Source organism: Schistocerca americana, chromosome 5 (assembly GCF_021461395.2).
Source record: "Schistocerca americana isolate TAMUIC-IGC-003095 chromosome 5, iqSchAmer2.1, whole genome shotgun sequence".
In the NCBI taxonomy this organism is placed as follows: domain Eukaryota; kingdom Metazoa; phylum Arthropoda; class Insecta; order Orthoptera; family Acrididae; genus Schistocerca; species Schistocerca americana.
Window position 1 is genome coordinate 535,877,709 of NC_060123.1, and position 23,564 is coordinate 535,901,272.

A 23,564-nucleotide genomic window follows, 5' to 3' on the forward strand; every position below is an offset into this window, starting at 1 on the left:
CTTATGGCTTCTCACTGTTGAAGAGCAATTTGGGGATGGTGATTACATCTCTCAACACGATCGAGCACCTGTTCATAATGCACGGCCTCTGGCGGAGTGGTTACAAGACAATAACATCCCTGTAATGGACTGGTCTGCAGGGAGTCATGACCTGAACACCACTGGTATGTTTTGGAACGCCGACTTCGTACCAGGCGTCACCGACCGACATCGATACCTCTCCTCAGTGCAGCACTATGTGAATAATGGGCTGCCATTCCACAAGAAACCTTCCAGCACCTGATTGAACATATGCCTGCGAGAGTGGAAACTTTCATCAAGCTACGGGTCTGCCAACATCATATTGAACTCCAGCATTACCGATGAGGGCACCACGAACTTTTCTGTCATATGTCCGGATAGTTTTGATCAGATAGTGTAGATAACTCTGCTGCACGCTTGGGGATCATATCACTTTACTCAATGACTGTTTTTTTATATTTGAGGTGAAAATGGTGTGAAATGGCAGGATGATTCAATCCCAGAGTGATTCAGTAGTATTGAGTGACGTACTGGGCCAGTTCTCTAAAATGCAGGAAAGGGGGTCCAGTAAAGCGCTGTGCTGTGTATTCCACCATGATGTGTACTCGTATACCTAGGATCCAGAAAACGATGGGTATAGATTCATATTTATTCCGAAAGATATAGCTCCTAAAAAGGCTTGTATTTTGTTTCACATTGTCGCTACTGGCTAGTAATAGAAATTACGAAGAACACGGAAATTGTTGTACTAAATACAGTACGAATAAAGTCCATGGGTATTACAGATTTAGAGGCTACCTGTCGAAACCAAGGAGCTAATTTTGAGAAGCAGAATCACAATTATTCTGTACATGTTTACAACCGGGATGAAATTAAGTCAGAAAAAAATTGTCACATCATGCAAAAGAAGAAGAATGGTGCTGTGAAGCATAAAGTACAGTTGTTGCGCCTGTTTTTCCACCAGTGATTTTTCAGCGTCACAAACACGTAGATTTGCTGTTAAGCTTCGAAGCGAACAAATAGCACTATGTCTGGATCAGGAGCATGGTCCATATCCTTTGCTCCAATTGTACAGAAAGAACACAGAGCATGGTACTTCTGACAGCGATGTCTTAACTCGTTTACTTCAAGCTAATATTATTTTAGCTAAACATCTGAATGATCGTTCAACCCTGGGCCAGTGCGTGTGGAAATGGTGAGTGCCGCAGGCCGTTTCTTAAAGTTTGAGAATGCCCACCAACAAGAGGGATATCCCTTTGTAGCTTTCGCTGCTTTTGAGCGTCTTCTTGCTCCTGTGGGGCACTACGAATGTGACCGCGCTGCCTCTCATTAAGTTTCACAGAATGACACATACCGTATGAAGCTGTGTTCCCAGTTGTTTGCACATACAATTGAAATTGCACACATTTCAAAACATACCTAGTGGATAATCGTGCGAGATGTGTGATCACTAAGCTCGATTAACTGGCTATTATAGCAGCCACATTCCCATGGCAGAGTCGGTGGAGAAAAAGGAATTGTAGAATAACACCACTGACAGCCACATCTCTGGGTTTCCTATGGATAAAGATACGGAAACACCTCATGGAGACCACTGTCTTCTAACGGGAAGTTTAGCAGTTTTGCTCACAGTGTATGCAACTTGAAGTCCGATTACCACGACACATACTCGTCTGTTTTCATAATTTGGAGCGAGCATGATACTCACTTTCTTGTTGAGCACTTGGGTGATTTCGGCTTCAGAGATGATAAAGTCAGTGTCATCCCCGACACCGTTAAATGGTACGTTTCCGCAACTGGTAAACAGTCCTTTTCAACACAGGTAATGTATCACGAAGCAAATACCGTCTGCACTGGCAGAATTTTACAAGACACCACGTATTTATACGTTTGTGACTCTTACAGCGCCATCTGTCACAAAGCGAAAAAAGTGGTTCAACTAAAACATTCATATTTCTTTACGTACTACGCTAATATGTAATAAAAATAGGGGTTCCTATTTAAAAAAAAAACACAGATGATATCCGTTTGACGTATGGCAGCGCCATCTAGAAGGCCAACCATAGCGCAATCTGGTTTCCCCCTTCAAGCTAGCCGAGTTTCGTTCTCTGTAGTTTTTTCGGTTCATGTTTATTTCGTGAGCTATTTGTCCCGGTCACTATCAATGGACCACCCTGTACACACAGACACACACACACACACACACACACACACACACACACACACACACACACACACACACACGCATATATTTTTACATAGTATTCCCCAATCAGTTCATGTTTATACGTCTTCTATTCCATTTACTCATATCTGAGCTATGACATACATAGGAGTCCCTTCAGTATATTCAGCGTCCACAGTGTTTGCATTTGTAGGTTCAACCTATATAGTTTGCTGTACGTGTGAACACACTTATTAATACACTGAACTAGATGGTCTAACTTCAATTTGTTGGTGCGCAAATAGGTAATAAAGTCATTCAATGTTGCTCTAACTCATTGCCGCCAGGGACACAGTCTGTCTGATGCGACCGGTAGTGCGCTAAACAGTTCCCGTAAATTCACTACACTAGACCGTTTGACGTTCATCGCCACAGTATCAGCTCTTAACTGGATCATCGCATGTCGGTACACGTCCGCTACTGCTGCTTCACCTTTTAACATTGCTACAGTAATTGGCGTAAGCAGTGAATTATACTCGTCAGTAATTTTAATTTCAATGTACTCGATTATACCACACAAGTGCACTAGTTTCTATCAAGTGTAGCACAGTTTAGTACCACTTCTCTGCACTTTATCTGTGTCGATAACAACTAACAACTAACCTCACATACACAGGCTTTTAACCACTCATTGCTAAACTGTACGCATTAGCGAAGAGCAATGGCAGCACTCTAATAGTACTTGTAGAAGCACTCCACTGCAGTTTCGATGCTGCTGGGTGGGGTCTGTCGTACGCCAGCACGTCTCGGCAGACTGCTGCCGATGCTGTGACCGCTGTTCAAACGCCAACAGGTCGGGAAGCTGACCTGCTAAGGCTACTGCTGCCGTTTGTGCTTGTGCTGATTCTTTCAGGTGTGTAACGATAATACAATACCGTCCAGTATTTGAGCATTCATAATAACAGTAGAAGTAACAATAATGAGCGAGTATTTATTTTCAGATGCCATCTTCTTCCCGGCTGATCCCTACTGCCGGATGCGCTTCATCATGACTGCTGCTCGAAGTTCGTGAAGCAAGTGCTACTGCCATGGCCCACCCAGCCGATAGTGTGCAATGACACTCCAAATGGAGTCCCGGGCTCATGAAACTCGTGGCAAGGCACTGGTACTCAAACGCGGATGGGGAGAGAAGGGAGGAGCGATATAGAGATCGTACAAATAGACGGAACACAGTTATGTTACAGACCAATTACCTGGTGTTGTACTTATCTGGAGGCAGAGGTCCAGATTGTACAGTAGACTGTAATTATTGTCATAAAAACTAAACTCCATCCGAGCAGGCTTCAAAAGACCGAACCGTACCGACCGACGGTAGTGTCCTCAGCCGATAGGTGTCACTGGACGTAGATATGTGGTCAGCACTTTGCTCTTCCCGACAGTGCCACTTTGCTTGACTGGAGCCAGTACTTCTCAGGCAACTTTCCTCGCAAGGACTGAATGCACCCTGCTTCCCAATAGCGCTCGGCAGTTCCGGACGGTTACCCATCCAAGTGTTAGCCAAGCCCGACAACGCTTAACATCGGTTATCTGACGGGAAACCTGTGGCAAGGATGTTGGCTTCTTTCATTTATACCACTTACCTAATAGCAGAGGTTGAAAATACCACTTCAGTTGTAAATCATTTTATTTTCACGCGACCGGTTTCGGACTGTTATAAGACCATCCCCAGGTGTCGTACTGGAAATAGAAATAGACGAGAGATAATTTTCACACGCCGAAACACACAGAAGAAACAAAAAAGAAATTTTTTTTCTAAAAAGTTTTAGAAACTTTTAAAAAACATCTCGAAACCTGCGGTCGGGCTAGGTACTGTGAAACCTACGTCAATGCGCAAGTGGCACCAGACAGTACTACGAACGACTGCCTATGTAGGGCATATACAAATGATATCACGACACACGCTGTGCAGTGGTCCCCGAGCGCCGCGTGTACCAGTCGCGGTGTGCAGCCTATGAGCGCAGAACAGGGAGTGGCGGACGCGAACGAGGAGGAAAATTGGTAAACCAGAAGGGTAGAAGTGCTGCTATCTATTGACGGAGAGAAAAACACGGGGCCACTAGTCCGGCCGTGCACAACTTGAATTTAGCGGTTTGCATTTAAAATGAAGAAAAAACATAAAATTACATAAAAAATACGCGATATACTTACCTAACACATAAATGTTGTAGATGTGGAAATAATAAGAATACAAATGTCTTATACATGAAGTGTATCTTAACCTATCATGCAACATTCTTGTGTACCACTGAACCATGAGAAGGTGCTCTGTTGCGTGAGCCACCTACGTTACATCTACACTTGAGATTCGCTGCCCACCATCGAGTACTTCTCACAATGTAGATCGTACCGCTCATCCAGCTTACATAATCTCTGTATTTTTTTCTACACTTTCATATGCATAAGTAGACTCAGATGACGATTTCATAATGCTGAGGAATAGACTGAAGTAAGAGTCTACCAGAAGACTCAGTGTGCAGAAATGAGGGATACTGACCCCCTGAATAATTATAAGAGCCATTTGAAATATCTAAGAATGTGGATAATGCGATAAGGAATAACATGTAGGTAGCATTAGGAGTCCAAATTTTCTAGAGCATATTTCACACTACATTGTGTCACCTGTACCGCACTGGCAATAAATCGTAGGTAAGGTACAGTCTAATGAAAGTGTTGTAAGTGAAAAGTTATGTTCTGTCTTTCTTATCTTTCAATGCAGTGTACAATGGCGCGGATACGCCTGGTGGCAAAGCTGTACCCAAGATCGCCCGAAGTAAACGACTCCGCAGCTGTCTACGCGAACACAAGCGAGTAGCGGCAAAAAGTAACAAATTGATTGTTAACGCTATTCAGTTGCTTGGAACAATAGTTCTGATGAATTTAACTTGAGGTAAATGGGAAGAACTTTTTAACTCGAGTGAAAATCAGTATCGTTCGGTATCGAGGCGAAGTCAGTTCAGTCTTGACTCGATCGAAGAACATGCGGTGCTACCAGGCAGTCGGAAGTTGGCCGCCGAATTCGTGCTAGCGTGCGAACGATTTGTTGCAAATAGCAGCCTATCGATACAAGATGGCATGTAACGGTCTTTCCCGTCAGACTGCTTACGTGGTTGTGTGTCGGGAGTTTGAGTATCGGATCTGAAAATATTACAGATTGAAGTGAAAGTAACTTCGAGAGATTATTTTATGTCGGGATACTGGAGGTGCTGCAACTGCTGTTGACCATGTTCGTCTGATAAGATGTTAATTCTCATGTTTAGATGGTACCAGTTCGGATCGATGATCCGACTGTTATGCAGCTTTTTAAAGTATTTGCTCAAAGCTCATTGGAGCGTAGCGTTTGTATATGGCTATGGATTTGTGGACAATGTTGGAGAAAGTAGCTCGACTGTGTGGTTAGATAATTTTTGGCAGAAACTACATACCTTAGGACGTAAATTTATATGGCAGCACAAGTAAGAAAGGATTTTCATTTTACGATCCAGATCGACAAGTTAAATCTTGGTCCTCACTAGAGTGAACCACGTAAGCACGGAACCTTTTGCCCAAGCAGGTAAAGCGGCCTCATCTGCTGTAAAGGGAATGTTACGAGTGGCTAATTTAAAGTCTTTAGTTCAAGCGGTATATCAATCCAAAGCCGGTTGACCTTTGTGGTTTATGTTTGACTCATTTTTGTTAATACTCAGCCTGTTCGGTGGGAAGTTGCCCGCCTTCGTAACATAATCTCGATTTATTGCGCTACAAAAGAGAAATGAAGTATTATTTTCTTCAAAACGAAAAAGAGTGTCCCTACTTCTCAATTAATAGAATCCCACCTACTGACTGCCAACTGAACAAAGGAAATAGAGAAAAATATTTAAATAAAAATAAATAAATTTAAGAAAAAGAATTACATAAAGTAATTCAGAGAGATTTACAACTTAGAATAATTATGGTTTGGTTAATAGGCAAAGACATATAAAGTTTATTTCTGAGTCAAAAAAAGTAATTAAAGCGGACAAAAGGATTCAAAAGCTGGTATTAACGACTTTGTCAAGGAAAAGACGGAAATGGTTTGACCTACACGATAAGAGAATTATTTTTCGGATAATTAATATTACGATACATTTTCTTTGGTAGCAAAGAAAGAGATTATTGATCGTCACGAAATCAAGGGTTATATCGCTGACGAGTAGAGGAAAGATTTATACTCTCTAAACCAGAATAATTAACATTCAATCATAGTATAAAAGAAGGAAGATTCAGTTTAACGGCCCGTCGACACTGAGATCGTTAGAAACAGTGCACAAGCTCGGATTGTGTCGAGGACGGTGAGGAAAATCGGTCGTGGACTTTCAAAGGGATCTTACCGGGATTTGCCTGGAGCCGTTTAGGGAAATCACGAAAAACCTAAATCAGAATGGGCGGTATGAACCATCATCCTCCAGAATGCGAGTCCAGTGTGCCAACCACTGTACAACCTCACTTGATAATAGTCTCATAATTATTGTAACAGATATATCAGGAACGCGCATTTAAAGATCATTCGTGTAAAGGAAGTAGATATTGTAAGTTCATAATCTCTGTATCGGTAAGTTTCGAGAAGCGAACAGACAGTGGTATAATTCTACGACGTTAAAAAAAGTACGCAGCGGAACGCCTTTTAAGTGCAACTAATATTACATTCTGAAGGCAAAAGATTTAACATTTACCTTGAGATTTAGTCCCAATGCAGGCGTGCTGTATTAAATCCAACCTTATTTCCCTTTATTCTGTGTAGCGCTAACGGAAACGTACTTAAAAAAATTACAATATAATTAACTTGCAAAATCATTCGTTTCACAGGAGTAATTGGTCAAGTGGTATGTCATAGAGGATCTTGATTATAAAGAAAAGAATTTGCTATGAGTTTAATGAATTTTCTCTTGTTTGTTTTATCCTCGAATAATGTGTTTTTTCCTTAGAGGAACTGGGTATACTTCGGAGAGCTTTGAGCATCTAAATAAAATTTAGAAGGCTGACCAAACTAAAGCCAAAGGCAAAGTAACAATTGTGATTGACATATCTGGACAGTAGTCGCGATCTCATGGCAAAGTTTCGCTATCGTATAATACAAAATCAGTCAGTATAGGGTTAGTATGATTTTATTACAGTGATCGTACTAAACTCGCACTACATTTGAAGTCGGCACGACTTGTACGTAAGTACAGCGCTGTGTGAGTACAGCTTCATCAATTAGCACGATCGTAGAATCGAATAAATCCTACATCAAAAGACGTCTTGTAGAGTTTTATCCACCGTTGCTCAAGTTGGTTTACTCAGGCGGGTGAAAATCAGTGTGTTAGACATGGTTCAACTCGAGTTACCAGCAGTGGTGTATGCGAAATTGCTACATCCTCCTTAAGTTGTTTGCTCAATAGATTATTTATTCAGGTACCGTTTGTCGTATGAGCAGTGAACATTACGCCGTACTATATTCGATAGTACCGTGTAACTGTAGCTGAATATACCTAGCAGAAAAGATGCACCTAGCGTACTAGTGTACGGTATTTGAGATTGCTTGTTAATTCCCTAACGCTGTAATCATTGAAACAGAGGACGGTAGGTGTTCACAGTGAATTGTTAGCAAGGGCTGTGGTACAAAGTTGTTCAGATACATTTACTCAATGTTTCAGTGCAGTATTGCTTATGTAGTTAGCAACTCATTCGTATATCCGAAAACGACAGAGTATATATTGTTATCGTGACCACGCTAGAATTGTGTGTAATCTTTTTTTTGCGTAAAACAAGAAGTAAGCGGATTGTATTGTTTAGAAGCGACAAACTTTAATAGAGTTACCTTGACTTAAGTAGAAATACTGAACAATAACAAAAATACGAGAGGCAAAATACTGGACAGTAACTGAAGTTGTGTAGAGGGAGTGTGCTAGATTATTCGAAACTACCACAGGTGACTGGTTAATAGTAATTATGATTTGTGTTAAAGCAATATGGTGGTCGTAGGAACCCAGCTGGTCCAGATAACGCGTAAGGAGAGGCGCTGGAAGCAACCGGGAGGAGAGGCAACCAGTTGCAACGGACCTGAGTGCTAAGACTCTGGCTTCGGCTCCATCTACAATAGAGGCTTCGGCTGGAGTTACATCAACTTCAGTTTCGTCGACAATTTTGGCACTGACCAATAACCTTGGCTTTGGGCACAGTGTCGGCTGTCATCCTGAACAGTCAACTGGAGCAGGCGAGCTCTAGAGACACTGAGTAGTATAAAAACTGAATTGAACGTTTTAGTGAGATAGTTTCAATGAATGTGTTCCTGATGATATTTGGGATGAGAACTGGTAGTGCTTGTAGAGTACTGGTAGTGTATCGTTGTAATGTGTCAAGGAGTAATATGAAGTTTAAGTGACGACACAGGTGAGTTTCCTCACTAGAGGGCTAGTAAGGGCAAGTTATTGTAGAAATTAGAGGATAAGATCCTGAAGTTAAGGCTTTCCTCTAAGGAATGGTGAAAGATGTGAAAGTGCAAGTTAAAGACTCGAAAAAGGGTCGGAAACAGCTCGAAAAAGAATTAACAGTTGGATTTAGACAACTAGGAAAGAAAATAACGAAGGGTTTAAAGAAGGCTAAGAGAGAAAGAAAGAGTATGCGTAATCCCAAATATTCAGAAATTAGTATTAAAATGGTTGAAGTGGAATAGCGACTTTTTGATTGGCAGTACTTCCTGGTGAAGTTGAAAAATTTCCGGGTAACATCTACTGCTTTGATGCTCCAGGATGTTACTGATCAAAATGAAAAGATTCCTCTAACATTTGATACCTAGTTTACAGATTTCATTAAAACGGTAAATAATGAGATTGATAAAACAAAACTCGACTCAAAGGCAATGAAACGGTTATGTGGTGAAAACGAATGCTAGTTTTAAGACCGGAGATCTAGCTTTAGTGAGAGTATACTTTAAACGTAGCTGTAGATGTATTAAGAAATTCTTTTACTTATATAGTGGACCTTATATGGTAAAAGACATTCCAAGTCATACCAGTGTGGTTCTAAAGGAAACTTACTCTGATAAAATTGTACCGTCGTAATTATGTAAAAATATGTATAGCACCATACACTAATATCACATGGGATAAAAGGGAATTCGTAGTGATAATGGGGATGAAGAAGAACGCTTGTGCCCAAGGAGAATGTTTGATGCAACTGACAAGGCACTTTCGAGTAACTGTGAGACGTAGGTCGATTGCAATACTAATGAGATATTTCTGAATGATGTGCGTTCTAGACTGGGAGTACAAGAAGCTTAAGTAAGAAGTGTACAGATGGTAAATAAACATAAATGTAAATACGAAAGATAAAAAGGGAGAAAGTTAGTGGTGGCATGAATCATCTGTCAATAAGCTGGCGGAAATTAACTGATCAGGCACTTAAGATACACAAAAACAGCAAGAGGAAGTTGGAAGAATATCAAGTGGTAGGCTGGAGGTCAAGGATCTATCAGAAATTTAAAATTTGTGAATGTGTAATGTCGGAAGTTTAAACACTATGGGACTATACTGACTGAAGCCAAATGGCACAGGAATGTGAATTAAGTGCCCATTAGTTTCAAGTTGTTTAATATATTGATAAGAGTTGACTTGTTTGATTAATTACGTTAATAATTTATGTTTTTGGTCTGTGTTGTGGAGGTATAACAGTCTTGCCGCACTGGTAACACCGGTTCCCGTCACATCACCGAAGTTAAGCGCTGTCATGCTGGGCTACCGCTTGGATGGGTGACCATCCGGTCTGCCGAGTTAGATATAGTAGGAATTAGTGAAGTTCGATGGCTGGAGGAACAAGACTTTTGGTCAAGTGAATACAGGGTTATAAATACAAAATCAATTGGGGGTAATGCAGGAGTAGGTTTAATAAAAAATAAAAAATAGGAGTGCGGGTAAGCCACTACAAACAGCATAGTGAACTCATTATTGTGGCCAAGATAGACACGAAGCCCACGCCTACTACAGTAGTACAAGTTTATATGCCATCTAGCTCTGCAGATGATGAAGAAATTGATGAAATGTATGTTGAGATAAAAGAAATTATTCAGGTAGTGAAGGGAGACGAAAATTTAATCGTCATGGGTGACTGGGATTCGACAGCAGAAAAAGGAAGAAAAGGAAACGTAGTCGGTTTATGTGGATTGGGGCTACGAAATGAAAGAGGAAGCCGCTTGGTAGAATATTGCACAGAGCATAACTTGATCATAGCTAACACTTGGTTCAAGAATCATGAAAGAAGGTTGTATACATGGAAGAATCCCAGACATAGTAAAAGGTTTCAGATGTATTATATAATGGTAATGTTTTGGTTGGCAGGAGAGCCAACACCGTGTTACTAGAGGAGGCCGAAAGGCGCGCGTTTTAGCTCACGCAGGCTGGCGTGAGGTCTGGAACAGGACAAGGAAATTAGAATTTTGAAAACGGACGTAGCTGGTGGAATACTTAACTTTAATCCGTCAATGAAGAATGTCAGTCCAGACGGTACATGATTCTCAATATCAATAGTAACTGATAAAGGCGCCTTGCTAGGTCGTAGCAAATGATGTAGCTGAAGGCTATGTTAAACTATCGTCTCGGCAAATGAGAGCGTATTTAGTCAGTGAACCATCGCTAGCAAAGTCGGAAATCTCTCTAGACCTGCCGTGTGGCGGCGCTCGATCTGCAATCCCTGATAGTGGCGACACGCAGGTCCGACGTATACTAACGGACCGCGGCCGATTTAAAGGCTACCACCTAGCAAGTGTGGTGTCTGGCGGTGACACCACAGGTAAGACAGAGATTTAGGAACCAGATTTTAAGTTGTAAGACATTTCCAGGGGCAGATGTGGACTCTGACAACAATATATTGGTAAAGAACTGTAGATTAAAATGGAAGAAACTGCTGAAAGGTGGGAATTTAAGGAGATGGGACCTGCATAAACTGAAAGAGCCAGAGGTTGTACAGAGTTTCAGGGAGAGCGTAAGGGAACAATTGACAGAAATGGGGGAAAGAAATACAGTAGAAGAAGAATGGGTAACTTTGAGGAATGAAATAGTGAAGGCAGCAGAGGATCAAGTAGGTAAAAAGACGAGGGTTAGTAGAAATCCTTGGGTAACAGAAGAGATACTAAACTTAATTGATGAAAGGAGAAAATACAAAAATGCAGTAAGTGAAGCTGGCAAAAAAGTCTCAAAAATGAGATCGACAGGAAGTGCAAAATGGCTAAGCAGGGATAGCTAGAGGAGAAATGTAAGGATGTAGAGGCTTATCTCACGTGGGGTAAGATAGATACTGCCTACAGGAAAATGAAAGAGACCTTTGGAGAAAAGAGAACCACTTGCATGAATATCAAGAGCTCAGATGGAAATCCAGTTCAAAGCAAAGAAGAGAAAGCAGAAAGGTGGAAGGAGTATATAGAGGGTCTATACAGGGGCAATGTTCTTGAGGACAATATTATGGAAATGGAAGAGGATATAGATGATGATGAAATGGGAGATATAATACTGCGTGAAGAGTTTGACAGAGCACTGGAAAAACTAAGTCGAAACAAGGCCCCGGGAGTAGATAACATTCCGTTAGAACTACTGACAGCCTTGGGAGAGCCAGTGCTGACAAAACTCTACCATCTGGTGAGCAAGATGTATGAGAGAGGCGAAATTACCTCAGACTTCAAGAAGAATATAATAATTCGAATCCCAAAGAAAGCAGGTGTTGACAAATGTGAAAATTACCGAACTATCAGTTTCATCAATCACAGCTGCAAAATACTATCGCGAATTCTTTACAGACGAATGGAAAAACTGGTAGAAGCCGACCTCGGGGAAGATCAGTTTGGATTCTGTAGAAGTGTTGGAAGACGTGAGGCAATACTGACCCTACGATTTATCTTAGAAGATAGCTTAATGGAAGGCAAACCTACGTTTCTAGCATTTGTAGACTTAGAGAAAGCTTTTGACAATGTTGACTGGAATACGCTCTTTCAAATTCTGAAGGTGCCAGGGGTCAAATACAGGGAGCGAAAGGCTATTTATATCTTGTACAGAAAGCAGATGGCAGTTATAAGAGTCGAGGGACATGAAAGGGAGGGAGTTGTTGGGAAGGGAGTGAGACAGGGTTGTAGCCTCACTCCGATGCTATTTAACCTGTATATTGAGCAAGCAGTAAAGGAAACAAAAGAAAAGTTCGGAGTAGGAATTAAATTCCATGGAGAAGAAATAAAAACCTTGAGGTTCGGCGATGACATTGTAATTCTATCAGAGACAGAAAAGGACTTGGAAGAGGAGTTGAACGGAATGGACTGTGTCTTGATAGCAGGGTATAAGATGAACATCAACTAAAGCGAAACGAGGATAACGGAATGTAGTCGAATTAAGTCGGGTGATGCTGAGGGAATTAGATTAGGAAATGAGTCACTTCAAGTAGTGAAGGCGTTTTGCTGTTTGGGGAGCAAAATAACTGATAATGGTCGAAGTAGAGAGGATATAAAAAGTAGGCTGGCAATGGCAAGGAAAGCGTTTCTGAAGGAGAGAAATTTGTTAACATCGAGTATTGATTTAAGTGTCAGGAAGTCGTTTCTGAAAGTATTTGTATGGAGTGTAGCCATGTATGGAAGTGAAACATGGACGATAAATAGTTTAGACAAGAAGAGAATAGAAGCTTTCGAAATGTGGTGCTACAGAAGAATGCTGAAGATTAGATGGGTAGATCACATAACTAATGATGAGGTACTGAATAGGATTGGGGAGAAGTGAAGTGTGTGGCACAACTTGGCTAGAAGAAGGGATCGGTTGGTAGGACATGTTCTGAGGCATCAAGGTACCTCCAATTTAGTATTGGAGGGCAGCTTGGAGGGTAACAATTGTAGAAGGAGACCAAGAGATGAATACACTAAACAGATTCAGAAGGATGCAGGTGACACTAAGTACTAGGAGATGAAAAAGCTTACACAGGATAGAGTAGCATGGAGAGCTGCATCAAACCAGTCTCAGGACTGAAGACCACAACAACAACAACAGTTTTAGTTGTGGAGGTATCAGGAGAGGAGTAAATAGACAAGAGCCAGGTAATTATGTGACTTGTTTCGAAGGTGAAAGGGTAGCTAATAGTCCCAGATTACCAGGGACACAAATAAAATGATTTTGGAACGGAGGCGACCGGTCTGCCGTACATGTCGCCTAGTTCCTTGATACGTGCTGAGTATCTGTCTTTACCAACATAATCACTAGATTTATTTGTGAATAGTGAAATGGAATGCAGTGTAAACTAGTAAGTATGATACAGTTTTCTCAACAAACTACTGTGAATTAATAACAGTTCTACATTTTCTCTTATCCTTGATAAAATAAACTCCCAGGCAGAGAAAACCACTAAGAAAAGATTAAAGCATATGTGGAAATGTAACTAGCCGATAAGCCTAGCAGACCTTTAAACCTGCTATATTCTGAAATGTTATTACATTACAGTCAGTGGCAATGGGTTGAAGCGATGGGGAGGCTGTGTATGGGTCCAAATATACTGGAGCAAATTTTGTCGTCTGAGCAGCAATGCCAATCAACTGTAGATAAGGTTAAGTCTAATAAACGTGTTGCGAGTGATGCGAAATGTCGCGTGTTCCTTTGTAATGCTTTGGTAGTGTTGCAATAGCACAGTGGCGAGAAGGGAGGTAGCGGCAAAGCACTACCCAGAAGCGGACGGGGTAAACGACCTTACAGCTGTCCACGTGCTGCCGCAAAGAATAGTAGCTTGATTGTTAATGGTGTGCGGGAAAGCTTTTCATTTGCTTGGAAAAATGTATACGATTAATTTAACGTGAGGCTGACAGGAAGAATCGTTTTGACTCGAGTATAGATCAGTGCTGTTTGGATTAGAGCTGAAGTTAGTTCAGTCTTGACTCGATAGAAGAGCATAGGGTAGTACTAGGCAATCGTGAGTTGTCCGCCGCATTTGTGCTAGCGTGCCAACGATTTGTTGCAAATTGGAGCCTATGAATATAGGATGGCGTAGAAGTCTTTCCCGTCAGACTGCTTACGTGGTTGTGCGAACATACTACAGGTTAATGTGCAAGTAATTTCATGGGATTAGTTTATGTCACAATGCTGGAGGTATTGCAATTCTCGTGGAAATTGTTCTCCTGATAAAATAATTTGCATTTTTGATGATATTGGTCCGTGTCAGAGGTCCGACTGTTCTGCAGCTCTTTAAAGTAGTGTGCCTGTCGTGGCTGCTCAAGGCTAGTTGAAGCGCAGTGTTTGTGATGTGAAGGTCGATGGCAGAATGTTATGACCTCACACAAATGCAAGATGCTTTTCGATCGGTACTCCTGGGATTTGCAGTGGGAAGACAGAGGCTAGCACGAGTGGGGCAGTTGTAGGAATCTCGAACATTCTATAATAATTACTACGGGAGTACTTTAGTAAATAGCTTTTACTTAACTTTTTCCTGCTACTGCACACCAGGAACATAACTAACAACAATTACTTTCTTGAATACAAATGGCTCTGAGCACTATGGGACTTAACATCTGTGGTCATCAGTCCCCTAGAACTTATAACTACTTAAACCTAACTAACCTAAAGACATCACACACATCCATGCCCGAGGCAGGATTCGAACCTGCGACCGTAGCAGTCGCGCGGTTCCGGACTGAGCGCCTAGAACCGCTAGACCACCGCGCCCGGCTTCTTGCATACAAATGATTCATTAACAAACAATAGCTGGATTATACAACAATTAGGTAACACAATTCTGGTATTACGCAGGTAATACCTGCGCGAACTAGTGGCTGCGAACCTAGTGAGCTGAAAGCTATTCTGATCTGACTTCGCTCACGACCTGTAACTGACTCCGCCGGTGCGATCTGCAAGTTTCTGTCCGTGCCATACAGCGTCGCTGCAAGCGCCAGCGAGTCCAAAGAGGTTGTAAGTGCTGGACCGCTATCTATTATCGCAATCTCTAGCGTAGTGTCTAACGTTGACACACAGTATGTGTATAATTACGGAATTGTGGACAATGTTGGAGCAAGTGTGTAATCGGAAATTTATATGGTATCAGGAGGAAACAATTGATTTGAATTTAAGATTCAGATCCCTAAGTGAACCACTTAAGAAAGGAAACATTTCAACAAGCATGTAATGCGGTCTCATCTACTGGAAAAGAAAAGTTGTGAGTGACTACTGTGACATCTTTAATTCACGGGGTATAAGGGTCCAACGACCCAACACCACAATAAAAATCCCTTAGGAAAGAACGAAAAAGGAACAGCACGGATGCCCAAGTGAAAGGGCTCAGGAAAAAAATGCAAATAAATCGAAATAGAAACGTCAGGAGGACTTACTTAGAACGTAAAAAAGTCTAGTCTCCCTCAAACAAATTAGGACCCAGTGTGGTAACATTAAGAATACTATGGGAAACCCAGCGTTAATTGCATCGGAGAGACCGGATAGCTGGAAAGAGTACACTGAAGGCGGGTGTGAGGTGTAAGACTTGCCTGATGAGGTGACAGGAGAAACAGAAGTCAGTATCGATGACTTAGGCGATCTGGTTTTAGAGTCAGAATTTAAAAGATCTCTGGAAGGTTTGAGATCGATTATGGCCGATCGGATAGGTAACATTGCACCGTAATTTCTAAAATCATTGTGCGAGTGGAACCCAAGCGCCTATTCACGAAAAAGGAAATTGTGGATCTGTTAAACGAGAAGAAGCTCGGCTTCAGGAAACGTAAAGGCACCAGAGAGGCAGTTCTGACATTTCAGCTGATAATGGAAGTAAGACTAAAGAAAAATCAAAACACATTCATAGGATTTGCCGACCTAGAAAAAGTGTTCGACAATATAAAGTGGTGTAAGATGTTTGAAATTGTAAGAAATGTTGGGGAAACTATATGGAGAGAAGGGCAGTGTATAATATGTACAAGAATCAGGAGATCAACAACGAGGGGCACCGATTAAAAAGACAGAGATTCCGCCCCTACTGTTCAATCTACACATCGAAGAAGCAAAGACGGAAATACAAAGAAGTTACAAGAGCGGGATTGAGATTCATGATGAAAAGATATCAATGATAAGATTCGCTGATAACATTACTATCCTTAGCGAAAGTGAGGAGGAATTACAGGATCTATAGAACTGAATGAGCAGTCTAATGAGTACAGTATATCGGCTCTTACTAAACCGGAAAAAGACAGAATTAATGGTATGTACCAGAAAGTAAAATTGTCACCATAATTAAAATGAGAAACGGTGATCAGGAATTAAACGAAGTGAAGGTGTTCTACTACGTTTGAAGCAGCATAACCCATGGCGGACGTGGCAAGGAGTACATAGAGGCAGACTACCTCATTGAACGAGGCGATATATGGCCAAGAGAAGTCTACTGGTATCAAACTTAGGCCTTCATTTGAGAAAGCGTTTTCTGAGCTGGTACGTTTACTGTATAGCACTGTATTGCAGTGAATAATGAACAGTAGGAAAAACCGAACAGAAGATAATCGAAGCGTTTGAGATTTGGTGCTACAGATTATCGCTGGAAATTAGGTGCTGTGATAAGGCAAGGAATGAAGGGGTTCTCCACAGAATCCACGAAGAATGGGATATAATGGAGAATACTGACCGGAAAAATGGATAGAATGATAGGACTTACGTTGAAACAACAGGCTTCCACAGAACTAGAGAGAGCTATAGTGGTTAGAAACTATAGGGGGAGACCGATATTGGAATGCATCTAAAAATAATTTAAGATGTAGGTTGTAAGCAAGGCTCCGAGATGAAGAAATTAGCGCAGGAGAGGCGTTCTTGACAGGCTACTTCAGCCCAATGAGAAGACTGAAAAATAAAGAAGAAGTACTTTTTAATATGCCAAAAATCATAGATTCCTTACTTTCGGTGAGGAATCAGTTGTAACATGAAATCTTTTTATCTCGCAGAACATAAGGTTTCGAAATAAAGCTATCTTCCATATACAATGCCTTCTAATTTAACACATACATATTTAGGTACATACTGCTTACAACAGTTATATCGGAAAGAGAAAATCTGGCAGAGAGCCAAGCTCCACATCGTTGCAAACACAGTGTCCATTGGACTCTGCCAGAGTTTAGCCGAACTAAGACGAGATAACAGTGAGCTTGAAGAATCGTTGCGGCATTGAGCACTTAGACTTGGTGCTGAATGATGCTGATAAACCGAATGTTTAGAATATACTTTGATCCTAGCTACATAAAGTTTCCACTATAAATGACTACATTGCTCCTAAATGTAGAGATCTCCACATAGTGTCTCTTGTAATGGAAAAGCCACTTGCAGAGTTTAAAGCTGATATATTCAAAAGATATTTGTTTGCAAAAATAGTAAAGTGACGTTCTATACGCAAAACTGGAATAGAAGAAGGGTAAGAAGAGCCCCGCAGGTTGTTGTTTTTCAAAGGTTTTCAAGTGCATATACATTCCAAATGCTTAACAATGTGAGTTGCCTCGCCAAGAAGCATTACAGCTGAATGATAACTACCAATTTCTCTCCAAAACAAAACAAAGATCTGTTTTAATTTTTTTTTAATTTAGCCACTGTTCGGCACGTTGAATATAAATGCATCATTTGAGATAATAAGGTAATCAGATGCAGGCATAAAGTTTTATTAACAATTGTTGACGATAGTTTCAACAATTTTAAAATTGAATTCTTCAGATGTATAGTTAAAAAGAACTGTCATGTGTAAAGGATGTACAAAACCAAAACATAATAAACAAAAATTATTTACACCTAAAATTACATTTGTCGACGCTCGTGTCAAGTCACATGGTATGTGTGACCATCAGTAAAACCAAATAAAATCCATTGTTACGACTTTCGTTACTTAATAAACGCAGTCGGTAGAATTTCCACCGTATGTGGCACTAGTAAAAACAAATACCTCTGTTAAATACGACGCCATCCCGCCACCGCCTTTGCATGCAGGCAACTTGGGATATTGATCATATTCACTACCACAGATTCTGTCTCCGAATCGCCCTTGTATTCCTACAGAATACTTTTGGAGGGCGACAGATCAACCTTCTAAATACATCGTTGACATATATTACTATTACAGTACAATGCCGGTATATTTGAGCTTTTAATGTAATACTAAGAGATTTTTCGTTCTTCTTTGGATGTAGATGTTGCGTTGCCCCAAGTGACTGTTTTAGGCAAAGGTCGAGTTACATGTACCATTTTTAACACCAGGTAAGCCTGCTACTCAGCCTGCCGAACAAGGATCGTAAACCGTGTCACCGAAAGTATTATAAGTAAGCACTCCGTCTTCAGGCCACAAGTGGCCCATCGGGACCATCCGACCACCGTGTCATCCTCACAAGGGAACCTCCCCATCGTACCCCCCTCAGATTTAGTTATAAGTTGGCTCAGTGGATAGGCCTTGAAAAACTGAACACAGATCAATCGAGAAAACAGGAAGAAGTTGTGTGGAACTATGAAAAAATAAGCAAAATATACAAACTGAGTAGTCCATGCAAAAGATATGTAACATCAAGGACAGTGTGAGCTCAGGGTCGCAGTGGTCCCGTGGTTAGCGTGAGCAGCTGCGGACTGAGAGGTACTTGGTTCAAGTCTCCCATCGAGTGAAAAGTTTATTTTTTTTAATTTTCAGTTTATGTGACAAACTCTTACGTTTTCATCACTTTTTTGGGAGTGATTATCATATCCACAAGAAAACCTAAATCGGGCAAGGTAGAAGAATCTTTTTACCCATCCGCCAAGTGTATAAGTTAGGTGGGTCGACAACATATTCCTGTCATGTGACGCACATGCCGTCACCAGTGTCGTATATAATATATCAGACGTGTTTTCCAGTGGAGGAATCGGCTGACCTATGACCTTGCGATCAAGTGTTTTCGGTTCCCATTGGAGAGGCACGTCCTTTCGTCTACTAATCTCACGGTTTTGCGGTGCGGCCGCAAAACAGAGACACTAAACTTATTACAGTAAACAGTAAACTAATTACAATGAACAGAGACGTCAATGAACGAACGGACAGATCATAACTATGCGAAAATAAAAAAAATTAAATTTTCACTTGAGGAAGGACTTGAACCAAGGACCTCCTCTTCCGCAGCTACTGACGCTAACCACAAGACCACGGCGCTCCTCCAGTAACATTCTCCTTGATGTTGCATATCTTGAGCATGGACTACACAGTTTGTATATTTTATTTTTTTTCATAGTTTCACACAACTTCTTCCTGTTTTCTCGATTGATATGTGTTCAGTTTTTCAAGGCCTATCCACTGTGCCAACTTATAACTAAATCTGAGGGGCGTGCGATGGGGAGGTTCCCTTGTCAGTGAGGATGCGGATAGGAGGGGCGTGTGGTCAGCATACCGCTCTCCCGGTCGTTATGATGGTTTTCTTTGACTGGAGCCGCTACTGTTCGGTCGAGTAGCTCCTCAATTGGCACCACGAGGCTGAGTGCACCCCGAAAAATGGCAACAGCACATGGCGGCTGGATGGTCACCCATCCAAGTGCCGGCCACGCCCGACAGCGCTTAACTTCGGTGATCTGACGGGAACCGGTGTATCCACTGCGGCAAGGCCGTTGCCAAAGTATTATAAGTATCTAAGAAGAAATGCAGGGCAATGTACTACAATACACGATAACTATTCGTCTTACAGGCAATTGTAACAAGGCTTTTAAGCAGATTTCATTTCTTGTCTTGTGTATAGCCAACTGTATTGAAATATTGTCAATTGTAATGATCTATACGTAATCTGCATACAGAGCTTTTAAACTTTTGACTACAATTAATAGTTTTAATATTTTGTTAGATAGTTGTCCTGTGTAGAATTACGTATCAAAGAAAAATCGCCAAACAGCAGTATCTGTTACTACAAATTTAAGATTTTCATTTGACTCACCCTCGTACAATACCATCGGCAGAACTTATCGTTTTTATATTACCACTTTCCTTCCAAAATTCCTCCTATATTTCTGCTTGCTCAGTGTATAGATTGAACAATATGTAGTGTAGTATTAAAAAAAAAGAACTTGCCGAAGATGTAACAGCTGAGAATGTCAATGAAGTACAAATTCACCGGTGATGACAAAAATGCTGAAACGTGTTTTCATAAGACCTATACAATATTTTTATGACATTAGATCCGTTGAAATAGGTACTTGTTCAGATTGAACATTAATACAAACAAAAACCGCAGGAACGGATTCCTGATGAAAACAGAGTGAAAACGGTCCTATGAACACGTGCTCGGAACTAGACGCTTTGCGTGCCACGAGAACAAATCGTCCCAGAACAAGTACAGAGCTGCATCGCAACCACGTCAAAACAGATGTTCAAAGTGATCTCCATGGAATTCAATGTACTCGGTCAAACGTCACATCATCGACTGCCGCACTTCTTCACACCTTCTGCCTTCTCTCCGAATAGCGTCATAGGCAACGTGAACAAACTGTTGATGGGTCTGAACATCAGGAACTGGTTCAGCTATATGCAGAACACTTTCCAGATGCTCCCAGAGGTAAAACTCCCGTGTGTTTAAATCCGGTGATCTAGGAGGCCACCGCTCCCAACCCAACGTCTGAGGAAAATGTTGTTGAGGCGTCGGCGAACTGTAGAGGAAGTAGGATAGTGCTCGGTCATGCGAATCCACGTAACATGTCGTATTTCCAGAGGAACCTTCCCAAGCAGCCCAGTCAAAGTATTCCGGAAGAAGTCCAGGTACGTTCCTCCATCGAGGAAAGTGTAATAATAACCGGTCCAAGTATGAGACACCAAGAATCCCTGCCCACAGACAGACGGTAACGCCCTCCACTGTGACCATCGGTAGTTACATGCTTAAGCATGAAATCGTAAATTTTAAAGATTGTTCCAGTTGTAATACAATATGGTATTACAGCAGACGACTTATACGAAGGGACTACCATGACGACAGCGTGCCAACGACACAGGCTAGGAGGCGCTTGATATATACTATCGCCCATGGCAACGATGTTATTGTGTGGGAGTTCTGACATTTGTCGTTTCACCAAGGGTTATCTACTGAAATATTCCAAGCAACCAGGGAACTGTAGCTTTGTGGAGTTTCTTTTCGAAGCAAAACTTCCAGACAAATATATGAGTACCTAGCCAGTATTGACATGCATCTCGTACTGTGTATAACAAGAGTAAAATCGATGACCATTGGTGTGTAGCTGTGTGTTTTCTTATTCTCGTGTTGTAAGCATTAGGGCACACACAAACGCAGAAATTCGCTGTATGAATTAAAACTGATGGATGCTATATGTTTTGTGTGATTTGACCGTATGTAAAGGTTTGGCTAGTACACAATTTGGAGATTCCGTACGACTGCCTTTCATTTTAGACAGACAGGCTGAGCGGAAGGGACAACGATGAGAATGGGATGGGAAGGAGAAGATGGGAGAGGGAGAGAAAGGAGGATGATGATGGAGAAGGAGAAGTAGAAAGAGAAATGGTGAGGAATGCAAAGGGGCAAGAGAGAGTGAAAAGAGGGAAGAGGGTCAGAGGGAGGGACGGATGGAGGGGGGAAAGGAGAAGGTGGAGGGGAAGGGAGGCTGGGACAAATACAGTCTATGTCGATCTTATTTTTCAGTCTTGTTTTTCAATAAGTTGGTCCTGTGACCTTTACGTATTCGGATTTCGCCTATTAATAACAGAATCGTAATACAGAAAATGCAGTCTTTCCCATCTCGTTCATCACGTATCTATGATATATTTATAACAAGGAGAGATGCACTATATCAGTCAAACGTATGAAATGGTCGGTCTTCGTATGTGAATTCTATGTATAGTTGTGCGTTTGTGTTCGTTGCTCTTCTACTGTTTCAGATAAAAGAAGAAGTCATTTCGGAGTAACATACGAAGAGAAATAGATATAACGAAGACAATCATGATTTGAAAGGGCATGCTGGAGTCTGTAATGCACATTTACAACGCGTCCGGCCATCCTGATTTAGGTTTTCCGTGATTTCCCTAAATCGCTCCAGACAAATGCCGGGATGGTTCCTTTCAAAGGGCACGGCCGACTTCCTTCCCCGTCCTTCCCTAATCCGATGAGACCGATGACCTAGCTGTCTGGTCTCCTTCCCCGAAACAACCAACCAACCACATTTACAAGTTCACAGCTTCAGCGTAAGGTCGACTGTAGTAGCTTAGTGCTCTTGACAGTCGCCTGTATTTACAGCTCCCTTGTACTGAGACAATAAAGGCACTTTCCAGAGCTAACGTACGTACAAACGCCTCAGAAATCGTTTCTGTTCGAAGTATACATAACTGCAACATCGGTCTTGCTTAACCTTTTACATGAACATTCTATAGATTAGATTAGATTAGATTAGATTAGATTAGATTAATACTAGTTCCATGGATCATGAATACGATATTTCGCAATGATGTGGAACGAGTCGAATTTTCCAATACATGACATAATTAGGTTAATTTAACAACATACTTAAGTTAATATAACTACTTTATTTTTTTATGTTTTTTTATTTTTATTTTTTTATTATTTTTTTTCTTAATTTATATCTAAAAATTCCTCTATGGAGTAGAAGGAGTTGTCATTCAGAAATTCTTTTAATTTCTTCTTAAATACTTGTTGGTTATCTGTCAGACTTTTGATACTATTTGATAAGTGACGAAAGACTTTAGTGCCAGTATAATTCACCCCTTTCTGTGCCAAAGTTAGATTTAATCTTGAATAGTGAAGATCGTCCTTTCTCCTAGTATTGTAGTTATGCACACTGCTATTACTTTTGAATTGGGTTTGGTTGTTAATAACAAATTTCATAAGAGAGTATATATACTGAGAAGCTACTGTGAATATCCCTAGATCCTTAAATAAATGTCTGCAGGATGATCTTGGGTGGACTCCAGCTATTATTCTGATTACACGCTTCTGTGCAATAAATACTTTATTCCTCAGTGATGAATTATCCCAAAATATGATGCCATATGAAAGCAATGTGTGAAAATAGGCGTAGTAAGCTAATTTACTAAGATGTTTATCACCAAAATTTGCAATGACCCTTATTGCATAAGTAGCTGAACTCAAACGTTTCAGCAGATCATCAATATGTTTCTTCCAATTTAATCTCTCATCAATGGACATACCTAAAAATTTGGAATATTCTACCTTAGCTATATGCTTCTGATTAAGGTCTATATTTATTAATGGCGTAATACCATTCACTGTACGGAACTGTATGTACTGTGTCTTATCAAAATTCAGTGAGAGTCCGTTTACAAGGAACCACTTAGTAATTTTCTGGAAGACAGTATTGACAATTTCATCAGTTAATTCTTGTTT

The 23,564-nt window shown here is 41.0% G+C and overlaps 1 pseudogene; it reads right to left on the minus strand.

The window, feature by feature from the left end:
* Positions 1-19,706: 19,706 nt before the first annotated feature.
* On the minus strand, positions 19,707-19,823 carry LOC124617010 (annotated as a pseudogene).
* Positions 19,824-23,564: the final 3,741 nt, after the last annotated feature.